General features: G+C 33.9%; 1 pseudogene across 1 annotated transcript; it reads right to left on the bottom strand.

The window, feature by feature from the left end:
* Positions 1–5,084: 5,084 nt before the first annotated feature.
* Positions 5,085–16,476, bottom strand: LOC309643879 (serpin B6 pseudogene; annotated as a pseudogene). Its single transcript has one exon. The product of its transcript is annotated as a serpin B6 pseudogene (transcript).
* Between the last annotated feature and the right edge of the window lie 1,486 nt (positions 16,477–17,962).

The raw sequence follows: 17,962 nt of genomic DNA on the forward strand, positions 1-17,962 counted from the left end.
AAATTTATTTAATGCTTGGTGTGCCATCATCTGCATTGCAATAAGATCTTTTGCTAAGTTAAAAGCATTGTTAAAGGAGCACAAACATAATAATGAAGCTGAGTTACAGCACAGTGCTAATAAAGCCATGTAGGACTACATTTTAAAAGTAAATTAAATTAGGCTTAGAGAAATCATAAACATTTTTGGAAAAGAAGCACTGTTTCCCTATTCAGTCTAAGATAAAAGACTTGTCATCTGAAAGACATAAGTTGGTGAGGAAAAGACAGATAAAAGAGTTAAGAAAAAAATTAATCTAGCTAATGGTTATCTTGAAAAATTAGAAGTAGGAAGAAGAACCTTGCAGTTGATATTGTCCTTAAGTCATGGTCACTGGAGCACAGGAACCATAGAACTAATGTAGCCTCACAGATACTTAGGATTCTGCCAGGCCACGTTTAATACTAAGTAAAGTTCTTACATTGACAGGGTCACAGTGCTAAAACAGACTTTGGTTTCAAGCAAGACAAGGAGCAGGCATTTCCAGATAAGTATTTTAAGACTGGGCTCCTGAAAATCTGCAGACATTACCTTTCATGAGTGTACAAGAAACAGAGATAAATCTCTCCTCCTCTGCTTTATTTCTGCTCTCAGTGGATTCCCGTTGTTATCCCTGTCCAACTTAGCACCAGAAAGTTGGGAGAGTGGCAAACTATGAATCAGGAAAAAGTCTAATTCAAAAGTTCAGATCATCTTTTGTAAACATAATTTCATGACATAAATAGTTGGGGCAGGAATTCTGAACTGCTGACTGAGAAGAGGTTTTTCCACTCAGGGCTCACGACTTTGATAAAGACACTGGCCTCTAATTCCTGCTTTGTGCCTGAGGTTATCAAAATGGCCATAAAAATTATGGGAAAAGGGGAATTGAATATTGAATAGAAGAATAGTTTTCTCTTTTCTTTGCTTAATAAAAGGTAATATCGACTGGTGGTATCCACTTGATTCATGCTTGTTAGAAGGTTAGAAGAGATAAGCTCAAGATGGGATTTTAGGAACAAAAAGATTTTGTCTAACAACCAAAACCTGACACTGGCACTAAGTCCATTGTAATTATTCTTTCAGTGCAAAAATTAAATGATTAAAAGTTATCTTTAGAAGATACAAATATGTGTATTGATATTAATTGATTATGATTCATTAACATGTTGGCATTCTTGAATTAATCATATTTGCTGACAAATCATTTAGATTATATAAGATGTAAAGGGAACCTAAGGAGAATAGGCATTAGAGAGCTAAGATCTGGTTTCAGTAGTTTGTAAGAATGATGAGAAAATGTTCCGGATACCTGGAGATAAGTAACACTCAAAAATAAGAAGAGAGTATTGGATAAAAGGCTAATGAAGCACAAAATAATCTTAATCAGTGTAACAACTTCCCTAATATTCCACTAATTTTATCTGCTTTGAATACCTTATCTTTAGATTCTTTTAGAAGATGGGATATATAATAAAATACTAAATTACATGGTTTTGGATTTATGAGCTTTAAAAAAGGATGGTGGAGGAGTCATAAATTAAGGGGCTTTGTTATATATATATTTTTTTTTTTCTAATGGGTTTTGTGTCATATAATTATGATTCATTGGTAAATCCTGAAAATAAAAGATTATTTAACAACAGATTTGCAAGGCTTCCCAGTGCAAAAATCCCTGAACAAATCTCCCTAAGAGAAAATCTGTGTTCTCCAATTAAAATCTTCAAGGAAAGAAAAATCCTGATATCCAAGGGTGGTCTAGTTATTTGGAAATTTTGATTATTAGAACTGTCTTTCTTATAGCAAACTGACATCTTTTTTCCTTATATATTTAAACTCTTAGTCCAAAAACTGTGGCCATGAAGATGAAGGTGTAATCTTTCTTCCAAGTAATAGAATTTAGATGATATAAAAAGAAATTTCCCCATGAATATTCTTTAGTCAATGAAAACTATTTTTCATATGTGTTGTACTGATTTACTTTTCATGATGATTACTTTACCTGGACACATTTCAGTTTGTCAATGTCACAGTTTAAATTGTGATGCCTAGATTCAGTCAAAAGGAGGCATTTCATGATGGTGGTACCTGAACTTACTTCCTATCATTAACATAACAAATATGCAGTGACATATGGATCATTTCCCTCTGAAAGGGACCTGAGAACTAGGTGAATACCTGCTCCACAACAAAGGGACTATATCGAGATGTGTTTCAACACACTCTCAACAACAGGAACATATATCAAGAATGAATCAGGTGGTATAGACAACCAAAAAGATTCTACAGACAACCAAGATCTAGGGTAGGGTTGAAGGAGAAAGATCATCCTCTAAACATGGCCACTCCTTCAAGACTGAGAGAGTTAACAGTTCAGTCTAATACACAGAAACATACACAGAGAGACACACAAAATGAGGAAACAATGAAATATTTCAAAATGAAAGAACAAGACAAAACTCAAAAACATATGTTAATGATATAGAGATAGGTAATCTACCTGACAAAGAATTCAAAGTAGTGGTCATAAAGATGCTCACAAAACTCAAGAGAAGAATGGATGAACATAATAAGTGCTTCAACAAAGAGAAGATATAAGAGAGAACCATTCAGAGATGAAGAATATAGTAACTGAAAAGAAAAATATGCTAGAGGGAATCAACAGCAATTTAGATGATACAGAGGAACAGATCAGGGATCTGGAAGACAGGATAGTAGAAATCACTGAATCAGAGCAGCCAAAGGGAAAAATAAAATTTTTATTGGGAATTGTTTGAGCAACATAACAACATCAAACATATTAATATTCACATTGTAGCAGTCACAGAGAAAGAGGCAGAAAACTTATTTGAAGAAGTAATGATAGAAAAAATTCCCTAACCTGGGGAAGAAAACAGACATCCAGATCATGGAATCAAAGATATTTTCAAACAAGAGGAACCCAAAGAAATCTACACCAAGACACATTATAATTAAAATATCAAAAGTTAAATATAAAGAAAATTTAAAAGCAGCAAGAAGAAAAAATTATGTTACATATATAAGTGAACCCCCCCCATAAGACTATTAGCAAATTTCCTAGCAGAAACTTTGCAGACCAAAAGGGAGTGGAATGATGTATTCAAAGTGCTGAAGGAAAAAGAAAAAAACACTTACAACCAAGAATACACTATCTGGCAAAGTTATCATTCAGAATTGACGGAGAGATAAAGCATTTCCCAGACAAGCAAAAACCAAAGGCTTTCATAACCACTAAACCAACCTGACAAGAAATGTTAAAGGAACTGCTTTAAGTGGGGGAAAATGTCATCACTAGAAATAAGAAATTATATGAAAGAAAAAAAATCTCACTAGTAAAAACAAATATATACTAAAGGAAGTAGAACAACAGCTCATAAAGTTAGAATGAAGAGTTAAAGAAAAAATATAGTAAAATAACTAAAACTACAATAAGTAATTAAGGGATGCACAAAATAAACAAAGATATAAATTATGATGTAACAAAATTAAATGTGGGGTGTAGTAAAAATTTTGTGTTTTAGAATGCATTTGAACTTAAGTGAGGATCAACTTAAAATACTCTGCTTTATATATAGATTGTTATATATGAATCTCATAGTAACCACAAAACCAAAGCCTATAATACGTACACAAAAAGTAATGACAAAGAAATCCAAAGATAACAGTAAAGAAAATCATCAAACCCAAAGTGAAGAGACTAAAAGAAAAAGAAATGAACAGAGAGGAACCACAAAAATAACCAGAAAAAGATTAACAAAATGCAATATGTCCCTATCAATAATCACTTTAAATGAAATGGATTAATGCTCCAATCAAAAGACATAGGGTGACTTAATGCATAAAAAAAATAAATAAAGAAAGAAAACAAAAAACAGGATCTCTCTATATGCTTTTCACAAGAGACTCACTTCAGATCTAAAGACACATGCAGGCTGAATGTAAAGGGATGCAAAAAAAGATATTTCATGCAAATGGAAGCAAAAAGAAAGCTTTGGTATTAATATTTATATCTGATAAAATAGACTTTAAAACAAAGATTGTAACAAAACACAAAGGAGGGTGTCACATAATGATAAAGGGGTCAATCCAACAAGAGGATATAACATAAATACTTATGTATCCAACATAGGAGCATCTAAATATGTAAAGTAAATATCAACAGAAATAAAGGGAGAAAAAGACAGCTTTGCAATAGTAGCATTGAGATATTTTAATTGCATTAAGTAAAGCCATATTATGCAATTGTTTTATTTAATAACAACAGGACTAATTATTTTTCCCATTAAATTTATACTTAGATGTTCCATTCACCATTCTAATTTGCCCAGATCCTTCTGGAGTCTACATACCACTCACATTATTAACAAACTCTCTTATCTTTCTCTTATTGAAAGACTTGACAAACTAAAGCAGCAGGTTGAGGCTTTGAACTCAGACATCTGAAGTAAAATTAAATATTAATATCTTAATAATTATGTAACCTGAGCTTTTGTGATTCAACTTCTTTATCTGTACAATGGGGAAAGATCTGCTTGAGTGTTTAATTTTTTGCCTTAGCACTCTCATTTGCATTACACTAGTCCAGGTCCTAATTTTCTTTAATTGCAACCTAACCCAGTCTAGATCAATGAAAATCAAGTGTGAAACTTTCTCTTGAGCAACTTGAAGTGAACCTATGGAGTACCTAAATCAGTAGGACATAAGCCAAGAGATAATGACCCTATATCTACCAAAACAAATAGTAGGCCTGAGAATTAAGCCAGCACAGTGGAAATAGAGCGTGAATAAGAAGGACTCCCTAGAAATATGTTTTAGGCCCCTAGATACAGGTGTATAAAGTGATTTTAATGCTTTATTTATTTATTGTTCTAGATAACATTGGCCAATAAATTCTGTTTGTTATCTTAGCCAATTAAATTTCCTCCACTGGCAACCAAGATTTTACTTTGTGATTCATTCCACCCACTAAACTATCAGAAGCTGTCATCTTCTATTCATCTCATAGAAAACTGCTTTCCCTTTATAAATATTATTTGTTTGGGAAATTTATTTTAGATTTTGAAAAATATATATGTATACATACAGATGCAGTTGAAAACTAATAACAAACATGCTCCTATGGAAACCACATGGAGATTAAGAATTGGAACCTCACCAATTCCTTTGCAGAATCCTCTCTACTGTATCTGTCTTATTCCTCTTCTCAAATAAACATTATTTATAATTTAGTAATAGGTTTTTATCACTAAACAATACATTATTTACTTTTATTGAATAATTTATAGATAAACTTTCTAGAGTTTTTGAGTTAAAATTTACATATAATAAAATTCACCCATGTTAAAGTATGGTTCTGAGTTTAGATAAATAAATCAAGTTACATCATAGTGATCACAGTCAAGATTTAGAATAATTCTACCACCCCCAACATGTTTCCTCAAACTCCTCTGGAGTACACTCCTCTCCATACACTCAGCCCATTGCAAACACAGAATATTCACCATCACTGTAGTTTAACACTTTACAGACTTTTACAGAAATAGAATTATATCATATTAAACTTTGAGTCTAGTTTATTTCTTATAGCATAAAGTGTGTGATATCCATAGTCACTACTGTAGTTTTGTAATGAGTCTTGGAATTAGGTAATGTGAGTCTTTCAACAACATTCTAATTGTTCTTTGCCAAAATTATATTATAATTACATTAACTTTGCAATTTCATATAAATTTTAGAATCATGTGGTCTATTTCCATTAATTAAAATATTCTGGCACTTTGACCTTGCTTTAAATGAATAGATATATTTAGAAGAATTGATTCCTTAAAAATATTGAATTATCCAAGTCATAAACCTGATCTATCTCTCCATTTATTTATGTCTTCTTTGATTATGTTCAACAGTATTTTGTAGTTATTATAATGCTGACCTTGCACATATTTTGCCAAACTTATGATTAAGTATTTTTGGGTATTTGGTTCTAATGATAATGGTTCTATTAACAATAATTTTTTCTATTATGGTTATTCATCTATTAATTTCTTTTTATTGCAAATATACAGAAATACAATTAAATCTCATATTTAATTGTATATTGAAATTGTGTTCTACAGTCTTGCAGTACTCCTTGGTAGTTCCAATATATATTTTTAAGATATTTTGGGGGATTTACTTTGAAGACAATTATGCCATCTTCAAATAGATATACTGTTTTCTTCTTTTCCAATCTATATGTTTTCAGTTTGCTTTCTTGCCTTATTGCTCTGGTTAAGACTTCTAGTGTGACAATGAATAGGCGTGGTGACAACAAATGCATTTGCCTTCTTATATACTGGGGAAAAACATTGAACATTTTATCCATATGCAAAATGTAAAATGCAGGGGGTTTTTTTCCTGTTGATGTTTTTCCTCAGGTTGAAGATGTTCCCTTTTATTCCTATTTTGCCAAGAGTCTTACCATGAATGTGCCTTGAATTTGTCAAATGTTTATTTGCAGCTATTGCAGTAATATATATTTTTTCTTGTTCAGACAATTGATATGACAAATTGCCTTAACTATTTTCAAATGTGAAACCAACCTTACATTCCTGGAATAAACTCCACTTAGCCATGATGTAGTTGGCTCTCCATATCTGTGGATTCCACATCCACTGATTCAACCAAGCTTGGATTGATACTATTCAAAAAAATCCCAGAAGTTCCAAAGAGCAAAACTTGAATTTGTTGAATGCCAGCAACTATTTACATAGCATTTTCATTGTATTTAAAACTATTTACATAGAATTTTCATTGTATTAGGTACTATAAATAATCTAGAGTGATCGATACAGGGAACATATTGGTGATTGCCAGAGGTGGGGAGTGAATGGTTGGATGAAATGGGTAAAGGGGGTCAAAAGGTATAAAATTCCACACACACACTACAATATATAAAATAGACAACCAACAAGGATCTACTGTATAGCACAGGGAACTATACTCAATATTTTATAATAACTTATAAAGGGAAAGAATCTGAAAAACTGAATCACTGTGCTATACACCTGAAACTAACATGACATTGTGATTCAACTATACTTAAATAAAATAAAATTTAAAAAAGGTATAAACTTCCAGTTGTAAGTCATGGGGGTGCAATGCATAGAAAGGTGGCTATCATTAATAATACTATATTATTGCAAGTATTATTATTCAAGTATTGCATATTTGAAAGTTGCTAAGAAAGTAGATCTTAAAAATTTTCATCATGAGTAAAAATATGTAACCATGTGAGGTGACAGATGTTAGTTAGATATTGTAGTAATCATTTTGTAACTTATACAAATATCAAATCATTATGTTGTACATCTGAAACTGGTAAGTTATATGTTAATTATATCTCAATTAAAATTTTTGAAAAAACAAAATGGTAACTATGTGAAGTGATGGATATAATTTGCTTGATTGTGGTGATTATTTCACAAGGTATACATATATCAAAACATCACGTTGTACAACTTACATATAATTTTTGTCAATTAAACCTCAATAAAGCTGGAAAAAAGAAAAGTGCTTCAGTATTTATATGGTAATGAAATGGAACAAAATAACCAAGAGAATCTTGAATATGATAACACATTATCTGTGTATCTTAGTTTAAGAAGTGATGTATTAATACAAAAGAGTGAAAATAATAGAGAAAACAGACTGACACATAAGCATTCACCTAATTATAATAAATATGAAACTTTTGCTGCAAGGTAAGGGTACACTTTTCAGGAATGGGTGCTTGTCCATATAGAAACAAGTATTGATCTTGAGCATCCATACCTCACTTCATACAGCATAAAAATTCCAGATGTGTAGTAGATCTAAATATAGGTAAAAATTATTCTGAATATAAAATAAAAATTATGAAGCTATTAGGCAATTATCTTAAGAAACTTAGACTAGGAGATGGTTCCTTAAGTAGGACAATCATAAAAGAAACTACAGAATTACACAATAGAGAAAACCAAATTACTTTATCAAACTACATCAAAATTAAGAACTTCTCTTTAATTAAGAACACCATTAAGACTATGAAAAGCCAAGAGTGGAGAAGGTATCTGCAAAATATATCTGAAGTAGATAACCACTCTTTCACCAGAATAGTGATCTTTTTTTTTTTTTTTTTTTCTCGATCAGACCCTTTATTTCTGGACTGTCGCCAAGGCCACTTTGGGTCGCAGGCACGTCACGGAGTACCGGGGAAAGCGGGCCAGTAAGACCCAGCGGGGCTGCCTGCAGCCGCTCTCCTCACGGGGAGCTGAGCCGGCCGCAGAACTGAAACCCACTGGTCTTACTGTTCTGGATAAAGAAGAGGAAAGGGTGGTCGGCACAGAACCTGGGGGTGATTCTGGCGCAGCGCAGCATTAGGACTGCGGCGGTGGCCGCAGCCGCCTCTGTGCCCTCCTCGTCGACCTCCACAAAGGTCTTGTGCGCGACCTAGGACAGGAGCAGGTCCTTCCGGGACGACATCGTGGAGAAATCCGCCCTGGTGTCCTCGAAGGCATTGGTCACACCCAGGGTGCAGAGGACGCCCTCCATGTTGTAGCTCTCCCCCAGCTTAAACCTGGGCAGGGACACCTCCACCTCCTCCTCCTCCATCAGGTCTGGCCTCGTCCACTCGACAAATTTCTCATAAGCAAGTTCCTTTTCCACCGTTTTCGAATCGGTGTTTCCATGGGGAAGCATGATGATCATATTGAGCTCCCTGCCGACGTAGGGAAGCACCAGAATCTTCGTGAATATCTCTCCGATGTAGGTCATTTTAAAGGTGGATTTCTTGATCATCATTTGCACAGGCTTCTCCACATTCTTGCGGACTTTGAACAGCCTTTCCTTGGTGTGCTGCTTGTTAAACTGATTCTCCCAGTTTCCTTTGAAGTAGATGGCGTTTACGAGAACCAGACAAGTCATGCGGTCCACTGAATTTGGAGACAGCAGGTCTGTAATTTTTCCTTCTGTCCTTTGGGCTACCCAGGTGTTTATGTGTTTCCTGGATTCCTTCGCAGCACTGATAAAGTCCAGCTCTTCCATCTCTGCTTGGTTGAATTTGCGGCAGGAATCTTTGAAAGATGGGAGGAAACCATAAGTCTTCTCTCCAAAGAGCCTGTTGACGGTTCGGAGCAAGTACTGTGTGCCGGTCCTGTTAACTTCGATGAGAAGGTTCTGGAAACCCTGGTGGACGTCTCCACCTCCGCCGCTGCTTTTGCTTAGAGAAAGTGCCTGGGACATCTGGGCCACAGTGTTTCTCTTTGCCCCCATGAAGACCATGGCCAGGGCAGAGGGGATGCTTATGGGTGAGAAAAACACATTTTTTGAGTTGTCTTCACCCAGATGTTCAGAAGACATGAACCAAAGACTTAAACAAGTAATTCATACACACACACAAAGTTGGCATATGATGAATTTTCATTTTCCTACATTTATATATTTTTTCTAACAAGTGTTTTCTACTATTACAATCTTATTTGACCTAAAATATAATTATTTCCACTGTGTATAGTATAATTATTTCTACTAAAATATAATTATTTTTTCTTGGCTCCTTCTTTTCCCAGTTTAATATTAGGTCTATGCTATCTTCCTCAAATGAACTGTGGAGATTTCCTCAATCTGTGCTTTAGAATAGAATGTGTAGTATGAAATTTTTGTTAACACTTGCTAAATAAAGCCACCTAGGTTTGAATTTTTTTTAGAAAAATTTGCCTCTTTACTCAGTCTTTATTATGAAACAATTAAGATTTTCTATTTTTTCCTTGCACCAAGTTCAATTTTTTCACCTGAGTTGTCTCTAAATTTTTCTCACTATTCTTTATCTTCTTTAGTTTTTGTAATTAGTAATTCTTTCTCATTTTGGTGTGTTTATGAGTGTGGGAACATACCTTCTCTTCCCTTCTCTCTTTCTGTCCTCAGTCTTGCCAGAGATTTGTCAATGCATTAGTCTTTCAGAAGTCCAACTTTAATTTTATTGATCTACTCTTCTTCATTTTATGTTGATGTTTTATTTAATTAAATTGGACTCATTTCTCTTTGAGTTTTAAGAAATTATTTTAGACCAAATTGCCTCATTAATTTTCATCATTTTTTTCTTTTAAGATATATGCATTTAAGGCTTTGCATATCTTTCTTAGCATCACTTTAGTTCTATCCCAAAGGTTTTGATGTGTTATAAATATTTTCTAATTTCCACTATAATATATATATATATTTCTACCCAAAGGTCATTTAAGTGGAAGACATTAATTTTCAAAAACATGGAGATTTTTATTTTAAATCTTTTCATTTTAGCTTAGTGCATTGCAATCAGAATGCAGATAGGAGTCATATATGCTTGAAGTCCTTGTACACAATCAATTTTATAAATGTTCTTGTGCTTGGAAAGAATAAATTCTCCAGTTTCTGAGCTCAGTCTTCTCTATATAGATATCAGTTTAAGTTTTAAAATTTGTTAAATTTTCTATGACTCTTATTTAATGTTAGCCAATTTTTTCTATTAATTACCAAAAAGAGTGTCAAGTAAAATATCTAGTACTCTGTCTTTTGCTTTCTCTGTCTTGAGGGTAAATTATTATGTGTATGGTCTTTTAGAACACTTATGTAGTCATGGCTATTGGATTTTTATCATTGGAGTGACTAAAATTTTTGGCTACTAATTATTTGTGCCTTAACTTCTATGTTTTTCTGTTATTAATATAGCTATACCAGCTCCTTTGGTTTGAATTTGCGTAGTAATTCCTTTTCATCTTTTACAATCAACTATTTTGGTAATTTATGATATAGCTGTGTCTCTTGTAAACAGAAGAGGTTGGATCGTATATCTAAAGCATGATGACAATTTTTACCCCTGAGGAATCTAATCGATTTTGGTAACAAAAATTAATGCTATATATGGACCTGTTTTTCACCTTACATTCTATCTATTTTATGTTTTTTCTTTTCTCTTAGATTTAGCTTCCATTTGAACTTATTATTTGTTCTTTCTGTTTTTATTCCTCTACTAGTTTGGAAGTTACACTTTCTGTTTCTACCCTATATTGCATTTTCTAAACATTATAAATTGCACACTTGATATGTCAGTCTAAATTTAATCAATATATTTTAAGTTGTCCCCCACAATGCTAATATTTTGGAACACTTTAACTTCATTCTTATACATCAAAAATTACATACAAATATGTATGCATGTTAATTTTTTATTTAATGACTATTATTGTTTTATGCAATCAACATACATTTAGTATTACATATATATATATACACACAACACATTGTACGCTATTTTTTTCTTTCTTGGTACTCAAATCCTCTATCAGCACAACATTTAAATTTTTCTTTAGAGAGTATCTGTAGGTGGCATGCGTGTCAATTTTTGTTAGAAAATGTCTTTATATCACTTTCATTTTGAAAGACGCCTTCACTGGTTATAATGATTTAGGCTGACAGTTATTCTCTCTCAGCACATTGACATTGTCATATTTCTGTCTTCTGACATCCATTGTGACAGAAGTCATCTGTCTAGCTGTTACCCCTTTCAATGTAAACCTTTAGTTCTGGCATCTTATAAAATCTATATCTCATCTTTGGTTTTCGTCATTATCACCACGATGCAAATTTCATTTCCTTTATCCTGCTTGTAAATTTTGTGAATCTTCGGATTTCTTAAATCTTTCATAAGTTCTATCACTTGTGTCTCCTCAGTTCTAGATAGTCTCAGAATTATATCTTCAAATATTTTCTTTGATACACTCTTCCTTCTGGAATCAGCAAAAAGAATTAATTTAGGTATATAGCCCACAATACTAGTGGAAATGCAAGTCTTCTTCACTTTCTATGTAACACTATTGTTATTTGATTGTGTTTTTAAAGAAAATTATTATAATCTATGTAGCTCGAGGAGAGAGAACACTTATTATGTATCCACGTATTTCCTGTAGTCCTGACCATGATAACAAGTTAATATTTGGTGACTATTTTTAACAATTCATTATTTTTCCTAAATAGAATTGACAATAGAAACCAGTATTGAAACAGGCCAATAGCTATGTCAGTGATTTATATGATGTTGAAACAGGGCTTTGAAGAATTTTGATGCTTTTTTCCCTCTAGTTTATTAAGACATTTTGTCATGGTGATAATTATTAAGAAATGTTATTGTCTATAGACATTATAATATAAGAACTGTAAACTTTTTGAAGGTTATGCCCCTGATCGTGGATAAATAAAGTGAGACAGCCACTTGAGATTAATATTTCTCTTTTTAACCTATAGTATGTCTTAAATATTATGGACATTTCCAGTAAATGAAATTGTAGAACCAGAAGTGAAAGCATTCTTTAAGGTGGGAAAAATTATGGGTTTAACTGTGGTTAATTTAGAGATCTGAGAACACACTGTCCTAGGTGTAGTACTCTACCTGTTCTTTGTTAGATTTTTTTTTTAAGTTTAAAAAATTAGAGACAATTAAGAAACCTTGGTTCTGTTCCTAATCCTTTCTTGGATTATTTGACATTGAGGAAGTGGTTTAACTGTTCACAACTAGGTGTGCTCATCTCAAAAAATTAGTTGATTGGAATTATCTTTGTAGCAGAACCTGCAGGGAAATAGATTGTGTACCATGACAAAACCAGTAAGTCACAGGTACTTATTGAAACATTTACTAAGTTGATTAAGAATAAACTTGTAATAATTTGCATATATAAGTAACCAAAAGGGATGTCTGCATTTTCACTCGATTTCCACAGATGTGCACATAGCCACAGTACCTGGTAACAGTGTTACCTAACCTGGATTTGGGTCCACTGGCCAGACATGCAGCAAAGCCAATCTACTGACACTGGATTGCAGTGAAGGGAAGTGCAACATTTGTTGCAGGGCATCAAGAAAGGAGAGCAGGCAGCTAGTGCTCAAAAGACCTGAACTCCCTGATGGCTTCAGGGAAGGGTTTTTAAAGGCAATATTAGGATTGTGGATTGCAGGGTACCTGATCAGCTAGTGGATATTTTTCTGATTGGTTGGTGATGAGGTAACAGGGTGATGTTTTGTAAGTCAACATCATCAACCTTCTGGTCCCAGCTGGTCTGGGGTGTTCATGTTTCTGGTTAGGTGTTTTCATCTGGTGCGGTTCTGGTTTCTGTAAACACAATTTAGGAATATGTGTCAGTCCTTCTTATCTATATCCTTCAGAGAATGGGGAGTTCAGTGACCCTGCTATGTGGCTGATTTATAGTCTAAATTGTTACCAGTTTCCTGACCCAAAAGGTATCCTTTGTTTCTGCATTTTTATATTTCCTAATCATTAACTCTCAAGCCAGTCTTCTGAGACTCAGGAGAGGCCTGGGAGAATAAAGCAAAAGTCTTTTTATTCAAAAGATAGGGACACGGGGTCTTGCAAGACATGGGGTCTTGCAGCTCACATGAAGTGAGTTTGTCCATGTAGGAGTAGCAAAAGCAGACACACAGCTTGCTTTCTTATAGCCTGATCTACCTAGAATTGTGTGACATAACCAGGAGGATGGTTTAACTTGGGTTCAACCTTTCAATGGAGGATTCTCAAGTAACAAAGCATGTACTTGTTTCTCTTTCTTCAACAAACTTAAATACACACATGTGCACACATGCACGTACACAGAAATGATATATAAAAATCATATTAATCTTAATTTGATAGTTAAATTGTAGTGGAAATTCTATATTGCAGACATCCCTGTTATGTGAATAACTGGAGAGTAATCCAGGAAATTATGTCATCTACTGGGTACTTCCAGTGAATAAACGCATCTTCTTCCACATATTCAATCTAGAAACAGAGGGAGCTATTGTTGACCTAAAACAAATAGGCCGCCAGATACTTCTCCAGCAAAGATGAGTTTATTGCAGATCACTGGAGAATTGCAAATTCGGGGTCTGCAACCACGGCAAGCCTTGGACAAGTCCCTGCAGGACAAGGGAAGAAAAATTATTTTATAGAGGGGAAAAGGACATTGGGAGGGCTATAGTAAACAAAAACTCCATGGTTTTTCATTGACTGAGTACTCACTAAGAAAGAAGAGGCGTATACCTCTTGTTGGGCTCTGCTATCATTGCAGGGCCTGAGAGCTTCCTTTTCTGGCCTCGCAGCTCTATTTAGTTTCTATTTTTTAATTTCTTACGCTGTGTAAGCTCTCTAATGTCACTGATACCTTAATTGGAAATCAGGAATATGCTACTTTTTCCTTTTTGGAGAGATACAAATAAGTGACAGGCGTTCATGATCAACTCAGCAATTTATGTTTTTGTTTCACTTCGTTTTTAATTAAATGAATGATTTTACTGAGGTGAAAACTACTTACTTTGTATTTTATAATCCTGATAACATTGTGAAGGATCTCCCTCAAGGTGTTTTTTTTGTTTGTCTGTTTTTTGTTTTTTTTCAATACCTTTACAGATAAAATGTGAGAGATAAAAATGAAAGAGGAACAAAGAATATATCTACACATGGGGTTAACAGTTTAGGAATTTGTGATTCAGACTGACTTCTACATGTTCATATTTCTTAATGCTGTCTATTCCACCTTTTCCTTTTTTCTCCTCCTTCCTCTCTCCTTATCCCTTCTCCCCTTTTCCTTCCCTCTCTTCCTCCCCTCACCCTCTCCCTTCCTATTTCCTCCCCTTCCTCTTCTCTCTCCATCTCCTCATCCTCCTTCTTTGTCTGTTTCTGTCTCTCCCTAATAGCTTGTCATGAGATAAAAATCAAAGGCAAAACTGAGTGTAGCAGAATTCTTTACTGATGGCACATTCTGCCTGACTACAAGAATTACTGGGGAATTTCTTCTTGATCATGGCTTATGAAAGTGTTTAGCTGAAAAATACTGTATGATACACATAGTACATCACAACCTAGAATACACATATAAACTCTGGAAAGCAGAGTCTCCTTAGCAATGCTATATGTGGCACACACATGTTCTACTATATTTTAATTTAAATTATTTTTTTTTATAATGCTTATGTCTACACAGTTGTTGCTGTTATATAACTAATTTGTTATATAACTTAGAGTTTAAAAGTTAGTCATGAAGGGACATTCATGGTCTTAATGATAGAAGGACTTTCATTCAGAGACCAGTGTCCTAAACTAGAATTCAGGATACAGTACAGATTATAGACTGAATATGAGGTAACCCTTGAATTATATTTTTTAATATCAATTTATAATGAGGCTTATTTTCTTGTCATTTGTCTCTTGTTTATAAATGTCAACCAGAGCTAAAAATAAAATTCAAAATAGAAGGTTTTGGTTAATTAGGTTCTAGCTAATCATATTGTAACCTTTTAAGCTATAGAGATTTTGTTCTATTAAATTAGGAACTAATTAAGTGGAAAATTACATATAAAATGCCCAATAATTCATTTATTTATTTAAATATTCATCTATATCTTATACTATGAAAAATTTTAAAGACAACTTCAAGCACAGCTGTTTTCCTGTAGAAGCCTATATATTGTTTTAGAAAAAAAAACAAAGGCATAAAAATTGGGTAATAGATTGGTTCCTTAGGTTACGGGATTTTGGAAGTGACAGGCTAATCAGGGAATATCTTTTGTCCAGTTAAAAACTCTTTACTGTGATAGGTAAACTCCCTTAGGTTTATTTAATCATAATGATGCTCACTCCAATATATTTTTCTGATATTCTGTGTCCATAGTGTGAATCTTCAAATTCTATTTAACAGCACATATCTTTTGATTTAATTCAGATTAATTAATTTTACAATACAAATGATGTTTTCTTCTTGATAAAAAAAGAGTAGGACATACTTTTGTAGTAAACCCCTTCCTCAAAGTTATTCAAATTCCTATGACCCAAGGCAATATTTTAATGTTTTAACATGTACTTTACATTTATTATAGTTGTGCTCACACCCTTTCATTTGTGATTTCTGTACAATAATTTACTGTATGAATTAACGATATGCTGTAACATTTCTCTATATGAGTATTTACAAGTACATTAAAATAAATTTTTGTTCAACAAGTATGGTATTTGCAAAGACCTATTGAAATAATCAATATTTCAGGTTTCTTAACCTTTCTGTATGTATTGGTTAGAAACAGGTGTTTTAACAATAGTTCTCTGCCTTGGCTGCATGTTAGAATCAATGGCAGAGTTTTAAAAATGTCAACTCCTATGTTGTTTACTAGAATAATGAATTGGAAGCTCTGGGGGTGAGACACAGATCACAGTGTTTTTAAGCTCCTTAGGTTATTTCAAATGTTTACCTAAGGTGGAGAAGCACTGCAAATATGGAGTAATAGTTGAGATTAATAGACTGGATAAATCTTGTTGAAGCATTACCGTTACTCTTCCCAAAATTTACTCTTCTTTGTGAGATTCAAAGAAATGAAAGGCAAATCATATTGCAAATATAATTTTTTTTTAACATCTGTATTGAAGTATAATTGCCTTACAATGGTGTGTTAGCTTCTGCTTTATAACAAAGTGAATCAGTTATACACATACAATATGTTCCCATATCTCTTCCCTCTTGCATCTCCCTCCCTCCCATCCTCCCTACACCCTCCCTATCCCACCCCTCTAGGTGGTCACAAAGCACCAAGCTGATCTCCCTGTGCTATGTGGCTGCTTCCCACTAGCTATCTATTTTACATTTGGTAGTGTATATATGTCCATGACACTCTCTTACCCTGTCACATCCCACCCCACCCCATCCCCATATCCTCAAGTCCATTCTCTAGTAGGTCTGTGTCTTTATTCCCATCTTGCCACTAGGTTCTTCATGGCTTTTTTTTTTTTTTCCTTAGATTCCGTATATATGTGTTAGCATACTGTATTTGTTTTTCTCTTTCTCACTTACTTCACTCTGTATGACTGACTCTAACTCCATCCACCTCATTACAAAAAACTCAATTTCATTTCTTTTTATGGCTGAGTAATATTCCATTGTATATATGTGCCACATCTTCTTTATCCATTCATCTGTCGATGGACACTTAGGTTGCTTCCATGTCCTGGCTATTGTAAATAGAGCTGCAATGAACATTTTGGTACATGACTCTTTTTGAACTATGGTTTTCTCAGGGTATATGCCCAGTAGTGGGATTGCTGGGTCGTATGGTAGTTCTATTTTTAGTTTTTTAAGGAACCTCCATACTGTTCTCCATAGTGGCTGTATCAATTTACATTCCCACCAACAGTGCAAGAGTGTTCCCTTTCCTCCACACCCTCTCCAGCATTTGTTGTTTCTAGATTTTTTGATGATGGCCATCCTGACCGGTGTGAGATGATATCTCATTGTAGTTTTGATTTGCATTTCTCTAATGATTAATGATGTTGAGCATTATTTCATGTGTCTGTAGGCCATCTGTATATCTTCTTTGGAGAAATGTCTATTTAGGTCTTCGGCCCATTTTTGGATTGGGTTGTTCGTTTTTTTGTTATTGAGCTGCATGAGCTGCTTGTAAATCTTGGAGATTAATCCTTTGTCAGTTGCTTCATTTGCAAATATTTTCTCCCATTCTGAGGGTTGTCTTTTGGTCTTGTTTATGGTTTCCTTTGCTGTGCAAAAGCTTTTAAGTTTCATTAGGTCCCATTTGTTTATTTGTGTTCTTATTTCCATTTCTCTGGGAGCTGGGTCAAAAAGAATCTTGCTGTGATGTATGTCACAGAGTGTTCTGCCTATGTTTTCCTCTAAGAGTTTGATAGTGTCTGGCCTTACATTTAGGTCTTTAATCCATTTTGAGTTTATTTTTGTGCATGGTGTCAGGGAGTGTTCTAATTTCATACTTTTACATGTAGCTGTCCAATTTTCCCAGCACCACTTATTGAAGAGGCTGTCTTTTCTCCACTGTATATTCTTGCCTCCTTTATCAAAGATAAGGTGACCATATGTGTGTGGGT

The sequence above is a fragment of the Balaenoptera physalus genome (assembly GCF_965194825.1).
Source record: "Balaenoptera physalus genome assembly, chromosome: 15".
NCBI lineage: Eukaryota > Metazoa > Chordata > Mammalia > Artiodactyla > Balaenopteridae > Balaenoptera > Balaenoptera physalus.